We start from the raw sequence: 14178 nt of genomic DNA, 5'->3' as shown, positions 1-14178 counted from the left end.
TGCTCTACCAATATTGCCTCCCTGGGACGTCCTCTCATTTGTCTTTCAAAGGGAGGAGCAACCCGAGGAAACAATTTCCTTTTGTCAGTGCTCTCCTGTTTCTTACAGCCCCAAAAATTCAGCTAGCCTCTCTACAGAGGGATCTCATGGATTTACCTCCTATTGCAGGCCTCTCTCTCTGTATCCACGGAGAAATTCCAGTCTTCCTCTCTGGCATTTTCCTGAAGATATCCAGCTACTAGGTTAATCTCTACACAGAGAAAGACAAAGCTCTTATCTCCCCTCCCACACAAGGCTTTCCCAAGAGGCTCTTCCTTGATTAGCCAGCATCCTGCCAGTCACCCAGCCTGTGGGCTGAGCATTGTATGCAATGAGATCCAGCCTCCCTAGATCGTGCAGAAAGAACATGGATAAATATACATAAAATACAGTCTTTTCTTTCTGATCAGTCAGACGATCAAAATACTTACTCAGGCACTCAAAATCTTCCTCCTTTTCTTGGGCTTCAACCAATGAAATATGATTTTAAGAAGTATTTCTAAAGAAATGATCATATTCCTTGCATGCCACCTTACCCCCTTAATCCCTTTTTTACTGTGTTTAATTTGCTCAAAAAACAACAATAAAAACTCCTTTGCAATTTCAATCATCTTCTCAGCCCATTTTCTTCTCATCATTTTTCAGTAATGTTTGAAGAACCAGCTGCCTATTTCTGATCAGCCCTCCCCATGACATTGCTCTGTTGGTGCTGGAGGACACCCTATTGCACAGGGATGCACCTGACACAGTGACCCATCTGACCTATTTCAGGCATCTGTCTTTGGATGACAGGAAGCCTGTCAAAAACTACCTGGACAAGGATCCATAAAAGACAAAAGCAGGGGTAAATAAAAGGTGTTAATAATTCATCCTTTCCCCATTAAATCATTACCAGGAGTTGTTTCAGCACTAATAATCTTTGTGGCTCTTTTTCTATCCCTCCTACGAGTTTTAAAAAGACCTTTTAAAGATGTGAATACTAGGACCAGATGCAGAATTTGTGTATTACTGTCATTAATGCTGTGCAAAGAGAAAATTATTTGTTTTACAAATCCCAGCCAAGGATAATTTAATCCCTGGCCCTCTCTGCACTCCTTCTAACAATGGTACCTTAAATGAAGTTCTATATCCAGTACGTTCCTTTGAATCTTTGCAGAGCTCCTGCCTTCCAAGCATCTGTCTCCTGTACTATGGATGTCCAGAAAACTTTTCACTATGAAATTTGACTGCATTCAGCAACATCCTGCGTACCTACATTCAGTTTCACTCATTAAAAATAAATCTGTTTCTGTGGCTGCTTAGTTATCTTTGAAATCTGGGAACGACAGACTGGTAATCAGCATAATTGGCTTCTTCTTAAGAAAATGAAATTGTGAAATGCTGTCTGGTCTAGGCCCAGTCCTTCTGGAGCATCTTCATTCCCAGTTTATTTCCCACAGACATCTACTTGTTAATATTTCCCAGTCAGCTGCTGCTCCATTCACCCACTGTGTTTTTGCTGACATGCTGTAATGCCTCTCTCAACAAGAAAGCTCCATTGTACAAAGCCACAAGCTGACAGGCAGAATTAGAAAACCTGTGTCAGGCTCAGCACAGGACCAGTGACAGATGCGGAAAGAAAGGCTGTGGGATCTGCTCTATATTTGTGTGACAGCCCATGGTTCATCTGTTTTTTGTGTCAGCCAAGAGTAGCCAGGAGGCATGAACGGCCGTGAAACTCATCTCCCTCCACTCCACTCTGTCAGAGCTGATGATACAGCTCATGGCCCAGTAGCCACAGGGTCCAAGGACAAAAGTTTAGGGACACATGGGAAAGAGTATGAAATGTGACAGTTTATATGCACAATTTCAGCTTTGGATTCTCACTTTTACTTATGGTGGGGACAATGTGTGATTATGCAAAACATAATAACCTCACTGGCTTCCTTGATGTTGTCAGGAGGCAGCATTTGGGCAGCCATATCCTGTCAATAAGGTAAGAATTGCAGGGTGAAGATGAGACCCCCTGGCAGCAATCACCCCCTTAGGCAGCGGAGGAGCTGGGGCACAATGCATTGGTCACAGGGTGTGACCACGGCTTAGCACAGCGCCACAACCAAACCCAAGTCCTGTGATCCCTGTGCTAGAGGAGTTACATCTTGAAACACGTAAACAGGATGCAACTGTACTATTTAATACACAGAAAAAAATTATAGGAGTTTTCAGTGTCAGTGTGTCCTTCAAGTCAAGAAGCGAAATTCCCATGGCCTCCCAGGAGCAGAGTCTGAAGCTACCCACCTGCTACAATCCTCCCTTTCTTCCCTTCTGTTTTACCCCATACATATTCCACATCATTCTCTCTTGGCAAATATTACTCAGGCTACCACAGCTGAACAGTTATTCATCTAGCTGATTCATGACAATAAGATGCTTTCTTATCAGAGCCCACGTGGGAAGCTTTTAGGAAGCTTCTTCCAGAAAGCAGCTATGTAATTTCATGAAGATGGAAGTGCTCAAAGTAGTGAGAGAAGCTGCTTTAATAGATCTGTTCACACCAATACATGAGATAGTGTGTGCTGAAAACAGGGAAGAGTAATAAGTTTCCAACATGATAGACCAGAAGATTTAATTACCAGGTCTACTTTGAACCTGACAGCTATTACTACTCGGCTAACTCCTGGATGCACTTACAAAAGAAGCCTTGTCATTTTAGATTCATAAGAAGAGGTGGTCTTAACTTGTATTTAACTACCAGGTTTACCATATGTGTAATAGGAAAGCACACACAATTAAGCCTTCATGAGAAGGCAACTCCCCCCGCACACCTGCTCATTAAAAAGTTGGAACGGAAGGTGTCTTCCCTATATTTATTTTTCCCTCCAGTGAAGAACAAACATTCAAAAGCTACTGTTAACATAATGAAATCAGCGTTGCATATTTATTGTACCGTAGAAGGTTTTGTAATCCCTCCAAATGCTCTTTAAATTTAGTTAAGTTGAAGAGATACTGTATAGATTCCTATAAAAAGGAAGATGCAGGCATGTCACTTTAAACATTTGGAATACAATGTGGGGAAAAACTTGCATTTCCCATATGGCTTGGTAGTCTAGCTTTTTAAGGAGAAATATTAAAATAATTTGACTATGATTTGGATGGAAGTGCCAAGCAGTATAAAGTAAAAAAAGAAAAAGGCTGAATTTTGGAAAATTTCTAGCCATCCTTCAGACACGTATGAGAACATAAAGCAATTTTTTTCTTCCTCCATTTGCAAATACTCCTCAAAGTTATTATTCACTTAAACCACTGTTTAAGGGCAGCTTCAAGCTGACCTAAAATTCTGCACAGATTTAACCTAACCTCATTTCAACAATCAGTCACAGAGAGACTGCTACTCATTTCAGACACTTTGAAATATATAACAAAATACTACTGTTCTTCAGTAGGATACTTTATGAAGGAAATTTTTAAATACTATAGATTCTTATTTCTGCAGCCCTGAAGCACTTACATTCTGTCTTGAAACTTGAGCACACCAAACTGACTAGGTGAACAGAAATATATGGAGTAATTTCTTTTGGACCACAAGCTGTTCACATACTATGGGATTTTAACAGGAGTACAACTGCATTTCATGTAGCCTATAGCTATATAGACAGAATTGGGCTGGTAGTGAAGCTGCACTGCCAAAACAAAGAAGGCAAGGAGAAGTTGGTAGAACAGTGCTATCCCAAAATGCACACTTCCTATAGCAGTGGTATTTTGTTGGGGGTACTCTCCCCACACCTGTAGGATGGAAACTGTACAGTGACTGTCATTGCTCTTCCCATGTCTGGTGTTGTCTGGTCTAAGTGTACTGTATCAGTACACTTACCAGAGGCACTGTTGAGAGAACAATGGTCCTCTGATGGTAAAGGGAGTTACATAGGGAATTTATCTTCTAATTTTCTGCCTCAAATTTAATATTTAGCCTCAAAACAAGCAAACAAAAACCAAAACAAATCCCCTACACAGACAAATACTCAAGAACACAGGGAAAGGGAGGGTGTAAAAGAAGATGGCAATGATCTGAACAAGAACCATGGTAAGGAAAATACAGCGCTGTACACAGAGTACACAACCCCTTCTCTGTGTACGCTGTTACTCATTTAGAGCATGGTATGCAATGCTGTAATTCATAACGCCATGGCAATAAAGGCCCTCATTCAGGCTGACTGCCTCCACTGCTAACACCAGACGATCCTCCAAGAAGGCTCTGAACTAACTCCAGTCTTCCCTGCCGTACAGCACTGCTCACTCATTTACATATACTCAAGTCTTTACATCTTCAAGTATATGAACTTTTAATGTGTACCACCAGATGCCCAACAGTCGTTTATTTTGAGACAGACTGCCCTGAAGCCACTCTTTGTGTTTATGTGCTTTGCATATGTGGTACATACCCAGAATAGATTACACCTGCCTAAGCATACTGCATTCAGAGGAGAACCACTTCATTTAACTGTATTTGCATTCTTCTTTTCTGTGCAGCTCACATCTTGTTTTCTTTGACAGTTCCATTAAATTAGTTAACCGTTAATGTCCATAGGAAATAGCAACATTAAAAACCAACAAGTACTTCTTTCAGGAAATAATTCATGCAAACCATCCGTATTTAAAATATATCCTCTTTTTATCTGTTTCAATGTACTGAATGAGTGCTGAATAGAAAAAGAAATTGAAGTTTTTTTTTTTTTAAATTATTATTATTATTATTAAAAACAAACTTAGAGAAGGTTTTAGAGAAATATGAGAACATTGTATTTTGAAAAAACCTCAGGCAAATCACAAAACATTCTCTGATCCCTGCAGAGTTCTGAACACCGTAGCGAACACCGTAGCTCTATATTAATTATAAATGGCATAAGCCACCTAAATTAAAGAAAAAGTCAATTTGACACACTTAGAATCCCTAAGCATATAATGATGCACCACAGAAGACAGAGCTATTGAAGCCCTCTTAAACATTTTTACATGCATTAAAATATGATGTGCCTATATCTCATGTCCTCATTTAAGAAAGCATAGGCAGGAATGTGCATCGTTCTTCTAAGCCTGCTTCCCCTAAGTTACTTTCACTGCAAAGAATTTGAGACAGAACAAGGATTTTGTCTCTCACATCAAACTCTAGATATTCCAAGTTCTTCAAAACCATCAAACAGCAGTACTCGACAATTCCCATGTCACACATATTAGAGTCACATATGAAAGCTCCCTACATATTTAGAAGGCAAGTGGATTTTCATGTCCATTAAGGTGACTTTGATAGTACATACAGATGTGCACATCCACATACTGGTTTACTCTGGCCCTCTCTGAGTTATAGTTTTAGTTAACACTGTCTAGGGCAGCACAAAAGCTGTTACTCAAAAAGAAGAGAGAAGAGCACCATCTTTGTCCTTCTTTCACACTTGAAGATTAGAATTTGATGGTATCACAGTGAAAAATACCCAGTTATTTCAATGAAAAGAGCACATCAGCCTCAAGGGGTGAGAACTGAAGTTATATGAGAAAAGGTGAGAGGAAAAATGCAGGAATCCCAAGTGTCCCTGCTGCCTTCCAGCGATCCCTCCTGAAGCTGTAGGTTTGCTTGCCAGAAAAAGTATAACGCTTTTATTGGCACGATGAGGGGACGTGATGGGTCAACCCTCCCTCAGCCTCCACTCTCCCACTCTGCGCTGCTGCGGTCTCACCTCGAGCACTGTGTGCAGTTCTGGGCCCCACAGTATCAGAGGGACATAAAGCTATTAGAGAGCATCCTTTGAAGGGTCTAGAGGGGAAGACGCATGAGGAGTGGCTGAGGTCCCTTGGTTTGCTCAGCCCAGAGCAGAGCAGGCTGAGGGGAGGCCTCATGGCGGCCTGCAGCTCCCTCACGAGGGGAGCGGAGGGGCAGGTGCTGAGCTCTGCTCTCTGGGGACAGCAACAGGACCCGAGGGAACGGCATGGAGCTGGGACAGGGGAGGGTCAGGGTGGGTGTTAGGGAAAGGTTCTGCACCCAGAGAGCGGTCGGGCACTGGGACAGGCTCCCCAGGGCAGTAGTCATGGCACCAAGCCTGCCAGAGTTTAAGAAGCATTTGGACAATGAATTCACACATAAGGTCTGATTTTGGGGTGGTCCTGTGCTGACCCAGGAGTTGGACTCAATGATCCTTAGAGTCCCTTCCAACTCAGGATATTCCCTGATTCTTTGATTCCTGTTCCCTTGCTTACAGCTACACCAACCCATCCATTCAAATGCAACAATTTCCATCAAAGAAAGATAACAAACAGGCCAGTGTTGGTCTGGAGACCAGTATAGTAGAATCATGGAGGGGGACAAGGGAAAAGATAAGCCACGCAGATCTTTCAGACAACAGAAATCAAACGCACGATCAACTTTTTGAAAACACATCTACCTCTAACTACAATAAAGCTTCAAAGCAGTAGTCTAAATTGAAAGGCAGGGAACACAGCCATAAACATTATATTCCATTCAAATCTGTGAACCTCAGCTGTTTAAGGAGCTAATGGAAATGTGAAATGACTGGTGAAAATATTTAGCGCTAACTGACAGTTTGCTAAAAAGACTATCACACTTTTCGGATTTATGAGTCGTCTAAGGATTTGTCATAACCTGATTTTAAACTAAATATCCAACGTGAACTGAAGCTAGAACTAGATTTTGCTCCCTCTCAAGTTAGATTTTTCAAACAATGTCAACCTGAAACAAAAGATGAAAGAAAAGTGGGTTATCATCCTACTAACATGCCTCTTCACAGATGCAGAGGGCACAGGAAAACAAGCAAGAATTACATACTTCACCCTAAATAACAGCCATTGAAGTACTTGGGAATGGATTTTCAGACAAATCTATACAAAGTCCATGTCTAAGACTTGTGTTCCCACAGGATATCACATCATGGAAGAAAGGAGATAAGTGTGGGGCACTATGTACTCAGAATACCACCAAGTCTGATGCTCAGTAAGGGCAGCCATTTGATGCCAGCCAAGTCCTGGTGGCTTTTGCTCAGGCAAGCAGCAAAGATGAGAAACTGCAGCAGAGAGAAGGATAAAATCACATAGTGGAGATGGGCTCCCTCTCAGTCATACAGCTCCAAAGTACAGGGCAGGACCAAACAAACGTACTGGAGCCAACAACAGCATGGACAGTTGCCAGGCTCAGCAGCACTGCTTAGTGCAAGACACACAGCACAAACACGCCCAGCATAACATTCCCCAAGGCCACCGATTGTCATGTCACTTAAAAGATAAACAAGCTAGCTTGAAGCCCTGAGATAAACTTACACCCTACAGGTGAACACGAGCGGATGAAGAGCATGAACTTCTGGGCTTGTAACTGTTTACAATCTGAGCTGCAGATGAGATAACGCATGCCGCGCCCTTAGGAAGTGGTTAGTGTCAGTACACAGTAACTACAAAGGTCACCATCATACTGTGCTTAATGGCTTTCAGAGGTTTTACCTCCCAGCAGTCAGCAAGAAGAGTTGCAAACTCTGTTCCACCTGCAGCCTACCCGTGGCATGAAGGCTGACCGCAGCAGTGGCCTCAGGAGCAAGCCAGAGCCCAGCAGGCTTACCCGCTTACTCCGCATACACGTGACTTAGCTGCTTGGTGTCACCCTGATCCATCAGGAGCCCTCCCGTACTTTCCCAGGCAGCCCTGCAAGCACGCCTGACTGCACAGATGGCAAGTCTGGTCCTGAGGATCAGCCCAGGCCAGGCCTCGGGATGCTGTGAGCACAAACACCTCTTCAGAGCTGGCACAAGCATCCTGCAGCAGTGACCATGGCCGTCCCACCACTCCCAGCTTTCCAGCTGCAGCAAGTAAAACCTGGTGGATGTTCCCACTACATCTTTGCTAGAAAGCTACACACACAAATACGGAACGATCGCTGACGCAAACGTGACCTACTAATTTACAGTAGAGAGAAGTGTCACCTGCAAACTTCAAGATCTAAGATGTCAACAAATAGCAGAAATACAAAGAGTATAAGGAATAAAAAAATGAAAAGGTTTATTAAAAGGGGGGTTGCATTTTTTGCATGTATGCATGTTTGTTTTCCCCTCTCTCCAAAAACTGAATATGGATTATTGCCTCTTCACAAAATCATACACATCTTAAACATATCCTCAATGTGTACTTTTGGTCAGCACTTTTCCCCACAAAATTAAGAAAGGACAGGACACAAAGGTAAAAGTAACGTATTATTAATCTGAAGAAAGTGGGTGTTCTAGGTTCCAAACACATGACAAGAAATACATTGTATGTGAAGGAAGATGATGACATAACATTAATCAAACTACCATGAAGAAAGAAACAGAAGACAAGAAAATGTATTTAACAGGTATTGGTGAGCAAAAGAGACAAGCAAACCAGACTGTATTTACACAAAACAAATACAAATGAGAAATAAGGAAATAAAACTGAAGTGTATCAGTTTGTGTCCTGTCACACGACATGCTCCATTCAGGGAACAGTCCTTATAAAAGACAGCTACAAAAATCCTTGAAGCTTCTGGGTCTCTAATGAATCATTACTGCAAGAAAACACTAACAAAAGGAGGAAGCAAGTTAAAATAGCTATTTTAACAAAATGGAATTAACATTATGAGAAGCATAATATCTGAAGTACATTATAATACAATTAAGGAAAACTTGGGGTTCTAGTCCCATGCCCCCCATCATGCACTTTCTGCAGTATTATAAAGTAATCTGGGGCTAAACACTAAAATTAAATACCTGCTCTTCCTCCATATTTAAAATATCCAAGGAGGAAGTAATAGTTTGATTTGAGGTAAGGTCAAAAAAATTAAAATAGCAGTATAACATAAGTTATTTTCTAAGGAACTGAGACAGCAAAATCCAGTTTCCTAGGCACGTATGTCAGGGTGGTAGGAAGAGTTCAGGCTGCAGCAGCTCCTTCTACAGCGATATCTCCATCTGCTCAGGCTGCCTACTGTCAGACAACTGGTGGGTTCACTGGAGATAAGCTTCTACCCCTCTTGCAAATGTAACTGGAATTAGTCAAAAGGTTTAAAAGTTATTAAGAGCTACAGTGAAAGACAGACATTCACAGAGGGAGTTGTACATAATCTCTATTTTCTTAGAAAGCCAGGCTAATAATATATGCACTGACTGCAAATAGCTTGGTCTTGAATTTTCATTGCCGTGACTGAAAATGTAAACCTAGCCACTCAAATCACAGGGCTTTGCTCTGATTCTGTCTGGATGCATGAATTTCTCAATATCAGTTTAGAGAAATTAAGAGAAAACTCCTTCTTTAAGTAGCAGTAGAAGAAAAACAGATTAAAATAACATTTATTTTCCTCCCAAGAGGACATGAACATTGCCTATGACATCAGGCCCATATTTCTTAAGGCAATTGTGATGTGAACACCTTCATAGTAGTGTAACCAAGTTCACAGAGTACTGTATTGCATTTGTTTCATCAGTTCCTAAAAACTATATACAAACAAGCTCAAAGGTGTGCTGGCTTAGGTAGAGTTCAGTTTCCTGCCCTGGCAGCTACATTGGGGTAGCTATGAAATAGACAATGACATCTCCACTCACCACCCTGCTGAGGCACCCACTCTCCTCGTGACCCCGTCTGTCACCCCAGAATAAGGAGGCATTTGGGTAGGTAGAGATGCTCTGCACAGCCTCGCCGACCTCGCCATGTCTGCCACCCCACCAGGACCAGGGGGCTGTCACGGTTTGCACGTACCAACAACAGCCACAGGAGGAGGCTGCTCCCAGCCTGCACTGGTCAGCAAAACTAAAGCTTTGTGATCAGCATATCCAAATCTGGAGGGGACGTACCTCAAGGGCAACGTGCTGCAAAAGAGAAAGGCACCAGAGAGATCAGGATAAGCAGTGCTTTGGGAAAGGTAGCGGGGGTGGGACAGTATTCAGTTGCTGTTGACAGCTCTGCCAGGTCAGCCCCCTTCCAGACACTGTTTAGAGAAATTCCAGGGGAAAAGTTTATATAAATACACATATATATTCACACACATACATACACTCCAGAAACTGGATCATCAGCAGAATTTCTCAAGTGAAATTCAAAAGCAAATGCGAAGATTCCAAACCCAGGTGCTCAACAGCAAAGCTGTGATCAGTGCAAACAAAACTGAGCACTTGTATACAGCAATAAACTCATGCCTGAACATACAAAATCTGCATCTTATTGTCCAGATGACCTGCAAGACCCATCTTCATCCTCAAGTATTTCAGACGATCCTTTGGATATTATGTGGTGGAAAAAGGTAGTATGAGGTAAGCTTTAGTCCACCTCTTCCACCTTAAATTGTTTCCATTCAATATGAACAGGACGTAGCTTTGTTAAACTCGCATAGTGGTACCTGGAAGATAACATAGCCAAGTCTTGCAATGTAACAAGCTACTGCCCACTTGCTATTCTTTGAAACACTGGAAGTGATCCTACAGAAAAGAAATACTATTGTCTTGGCAAGACTAGAACCATCTGATTAAGACTTTCTTTCTCACAGTAAATAGGAAGTACCAGATATTGTTTCACTTTCTCTGTTCCTCATTTTCTTCAGTTTTTTGAGGAAGTACACTTACAGTACCACCCTGAAATATCACCATCAGCACACAATCAAGCTATTTGAAAACCAACTTTTAAAAGCAGTCAGCTCCAGCATCCAATGACTGCACATGTGTAAGAACTGAAAGCATTTCTGATATGATGTGAAGCATGTAGATCATAAAATAGAAAATCATTCCCATTACTTTGCAGCCAGAGAAGCAAGAGTATTTCCAAGAGCTCCGCACAGCACAGGCATCAGAACTAGGAAAAAATATATATCTTTATGATCTTCTTGTCTCACCTCCTTCAAAAGGAAAATGAAAGATGAACGTTATGAGCTCCTTTCTGCAGGGGCAAATAGGAAGGGATCATGTCTTATAAAAAGGAGAGCTGACCACGGCTTAAGCTGTGCATAGCAGAATTACCAAACCAAACTGAGTGGTGAGTTTCTTTGTAACAGTTTTGCATTTCCTTTTTGTAAGTCAAGATATAAGAAAAGACATGCAGTTAAAAGCAAGTCTGGTAATCAAACCACAGACTACTTACAGCTGCCTATCAATACAACTCCACAGGAAACACGACAAGAAACTAACATGTTCTAACTCCCCTGCTACACCAGCCCTCTGGGGCAGAAAGGGTCTACACACGTAGACCAAGCTACAGGACGACTGGAGTTGTTATTTTACCCTGAATCAGCACAGGAAGGGCAAACAACAGTTTTCTGCCAGCCTATGAGAGCATTCTTGTAAATACAGCAGATACACTGAAGCCATTCATACCCTCAGTATGGCACTGCAGCCAAAACTCATGGTTAAGTCAGCAGTCTTGTCCTTTGGCTTAACTGAAAGGAAAGTTGTCAGAAGTTATTTGAAAAATAAAATTAAAAAAAAAAAAACACACAAAATGTAACAAAGACTTGGAATCTATTTCTTGAAAAAAGTGTTAAAAACAAAAACAGTTAAAGACATCTCTTCCTTTCCCCTTGCCCCCCCATTTAGCACTTTAAAATGCCAAAATATGTGAAATCCAGACTGTAATGAAGACTACTCAAAACTAGACTATGCTTCAAGGGCAAAAGTCTACAATAGCTTGTACACAATAAACACATGATTTGGTCTAGCAGCTCCTAGAATAGGAATCAGGGTGATTCAGAAAGGACAAAAATCAACTCTGTTTTACCTAAAGGACGTCTCAATCAAAGAAGTTAAATCAGACTGAAACATCGTACTCTTATTTCAAGCACAGATGGTTTCTCCCCATCATGACCAATATTCCAATTGCACAAGAGGATAATGAGACACGATGGCCAGGGAAAGGAGGAGTGAAGGAACAGAACTTCATCCCAAGGGGGAAAAAAAAATAATGTCTTATTCAACTAGCTCCTAAACAAAAGGAATTTTTTCCCCTCCCTACTCTTTTCATTTAATCTTGCTTCTGTTCTGTATGTAACAAACTTCAAGTCAGGCCAGTTTGACTGACTGCCTAACATTATCACGAGATAGTCATCCAAATTCTCCTATGCTGTAAAGATCCTTCGAGGTACCAACAAAGCACTTGCTTTAAAGGCACAAATCTGCCCTGAGCATCCCCACACTCCGTCCTTCTCCCCACCCCACCCTTCACTAGATCTCAGGTCCACAAAGAAAACACACAGAGGCAAAAAAAAAAAAGGGCAGCAACCACAAGTTTTATCGCCAGACAACTGGAACTGATGTAATTTCCAGTAGCACTCTGCCCAAGAACATTGCAACTTCAGCTGCAGCCACTTCTGGGTCAGCACTGATAAACTAATGTACAATGAAGCAATCCCATTTCACAACATAAACAGTTGTTTGGCTACACCACAAACAATACAAACAAACGGATCTATTTATAAATCACCCTTATTGTAGAACACAGAATAATTTGTTCTAGGGGAGGAACAAGAGCATTTCCAAGAACACAGGGGAAATGCAAGCAGCTTGCATCTTCTCCCACCAGCCTGCCCCCCTGACACTCCCTGTTCCACTTCTTTAGAAGATATAAAAAGAAAGTGATACAGGGCCTGATATTTCATGAAGATAATCTTGGTTTCAAGGGACACTGGGGGACTGGCTGAAAGGACAGCACCCTTATCACGTATATTGTTTCTTCTGACACCTGAAAAATATATATTTATATCAATGGCAGCCTCTCTTAATTGCAGTGAATGAAGGAAAAATTACAAGCCAGAAAAGAGATCTCCAACTACTACTTTTTCACCCCGGAGACCCAAACAACACAATTTCCCCCCACACGGCACACTTTGCCTCCTGAGAACATAAGATGAGGATGTCACTCCACGTGCCGCTTTGTTTGGGTGGTTTTGGGGTGCTTTTTTTTTTTTTTTTTTTAAACCCTCTCCCAGAGCAGCCGTCGCGTCCCAAGGGCACCGGGCTGCCCCACGGAGGTTTAGCTCATTTCTGTAAATCGCAGAACAGAAAACAGGCAAGTGCAAGGAACTGCTTTCGTTACCTGGGAGCCGCACCGCTGCCGGCAGCCCTCGCTCTGTCGCAGCCCGCGATTTATCGCGACTACCCGGCCGGCGGCTGTCACCTCCGGATCGGAGCGCTCGTCCCACAGCCAGCCCCCGGCGACACCGGGGCACCCGGGCAGGGCCGCGACGCCGCGCCCCGCCGCCCCCTCGGAGGAGGCCGCGGAGGAGGATCGAGCAGATCCCTTGATAAAAAGGGATCTGGGGGACGTGGGGAGAGCGGGGACCCCACACACCGACCCCCCACACCGACCCCACACAGGGCACCCCGCAGCACCCCCGCCTCGCCCTTACCGCGCCGCTGCAGCCTCGGCCGGGAAGGGTGGCGAGGTGCGCGACGCTATCCCGTGGAGCCGCGGCCGGACGCCGCCACCAGAGCCGCCGCCACCTCCTCCGCCGCCGCCACCCGAGGCATGGTCTCCCCCTCGGCGCGTGAGGCGAGCGCCGCTCCCGGGCTTTTCTCCGGCGTGAGGTGGAGCGGGGTGGGGCGGGGGCGGGCGCCATTTGCTGCCGCCCGCCCGCTTTGAAGCGGCCGCCCCGCTGCGGCGACCCCTGGCGGCCCCGGGAGGCGCCTCCCGGCACGGAGGCCGCGGGGATACCGGGGGTTTCCCCGGTTGGCAGCCGGCGGAGAGTTCCCGGAGGTGTTCCGAGCCGAGCCGAACCGTGCCGAGCTGCTGCCCTTCCTTCATGCCCCCTTTGGTCGCGGCTTAGGTCGTCCCAGCTCGTGCCAGGGAGAGATGTACAAACCTTTGTGGGGTTTACAAAGGAAGGGTTTTCAGCCTTGCTTGTGAGAAAAGGAAGGAAACCATGATGGTCACGGCTGGTTGGCAAGCTGCTGTTTTGCAAGCATTATTTACCAAAATAAACAAATAAATAAATAAATAAACAGATGCTTTCCTGTTGTTGGTTTATGCCCTTAGCATGGTTTTCTTCTGTAACGCAGGGAGACACAAAGGAAAAGCACTGAGATGGTCTGCAGGTGTCTGGCTGGTTTACTGCCACGCAGCCTTTGCCCTGCCCTGAGTGAGGGGTGAGGGCAGTACTGCACCCCTGGGGCTGGGGAT

The 14178-nt window shown here is 43.7% G+C and overlaps 1 protein-coding gene across 8 annotated transcripts in view; it reads right to left on the bottom strand.

The window, feature by feature from the left end:
* RNF144A (ring finger protein 144A) overlaps window positions 1–13887 on the bottom strand; it is a 62142-nt gene extending 48255 nt beyond the window's left edge. The window contains exon 1 of one of the 8 annotated variants that reach the window (XM_080587802.1): window positions 13409–13887. The gene's annotated coding sequence lies outside the window, so the exon portion shown is untranslated. Of the gene's footprint in view, window positions 1–156; window positions 945–13095; window positions 13373–13408 lie in introns of those variants that run through there. The other 7 variants (XM_080587803.1, XM_080587799.1, XM_080587805.1 and 4 more) reach the window with 7 other exon arrangements.
* Window positions 13888–14178: the final 291 nt, after the last annotated feature.

Source organism: Anser brachyrhynchus (assembly GCF_964034855.1).
Source record: "Anser brachyrhynchus genome assembly, chromosome: 3".
In the NCBI taxonomy this organism is placed as follows: Eukaryota; Metazoa; Chordata; class Aves; order Anseriformes; family Anatidae; genus Anser; species Anser brachyrhynchus.
This window is presented reverse-complemented; position numbering and strand designations above follow the sequence as displayed.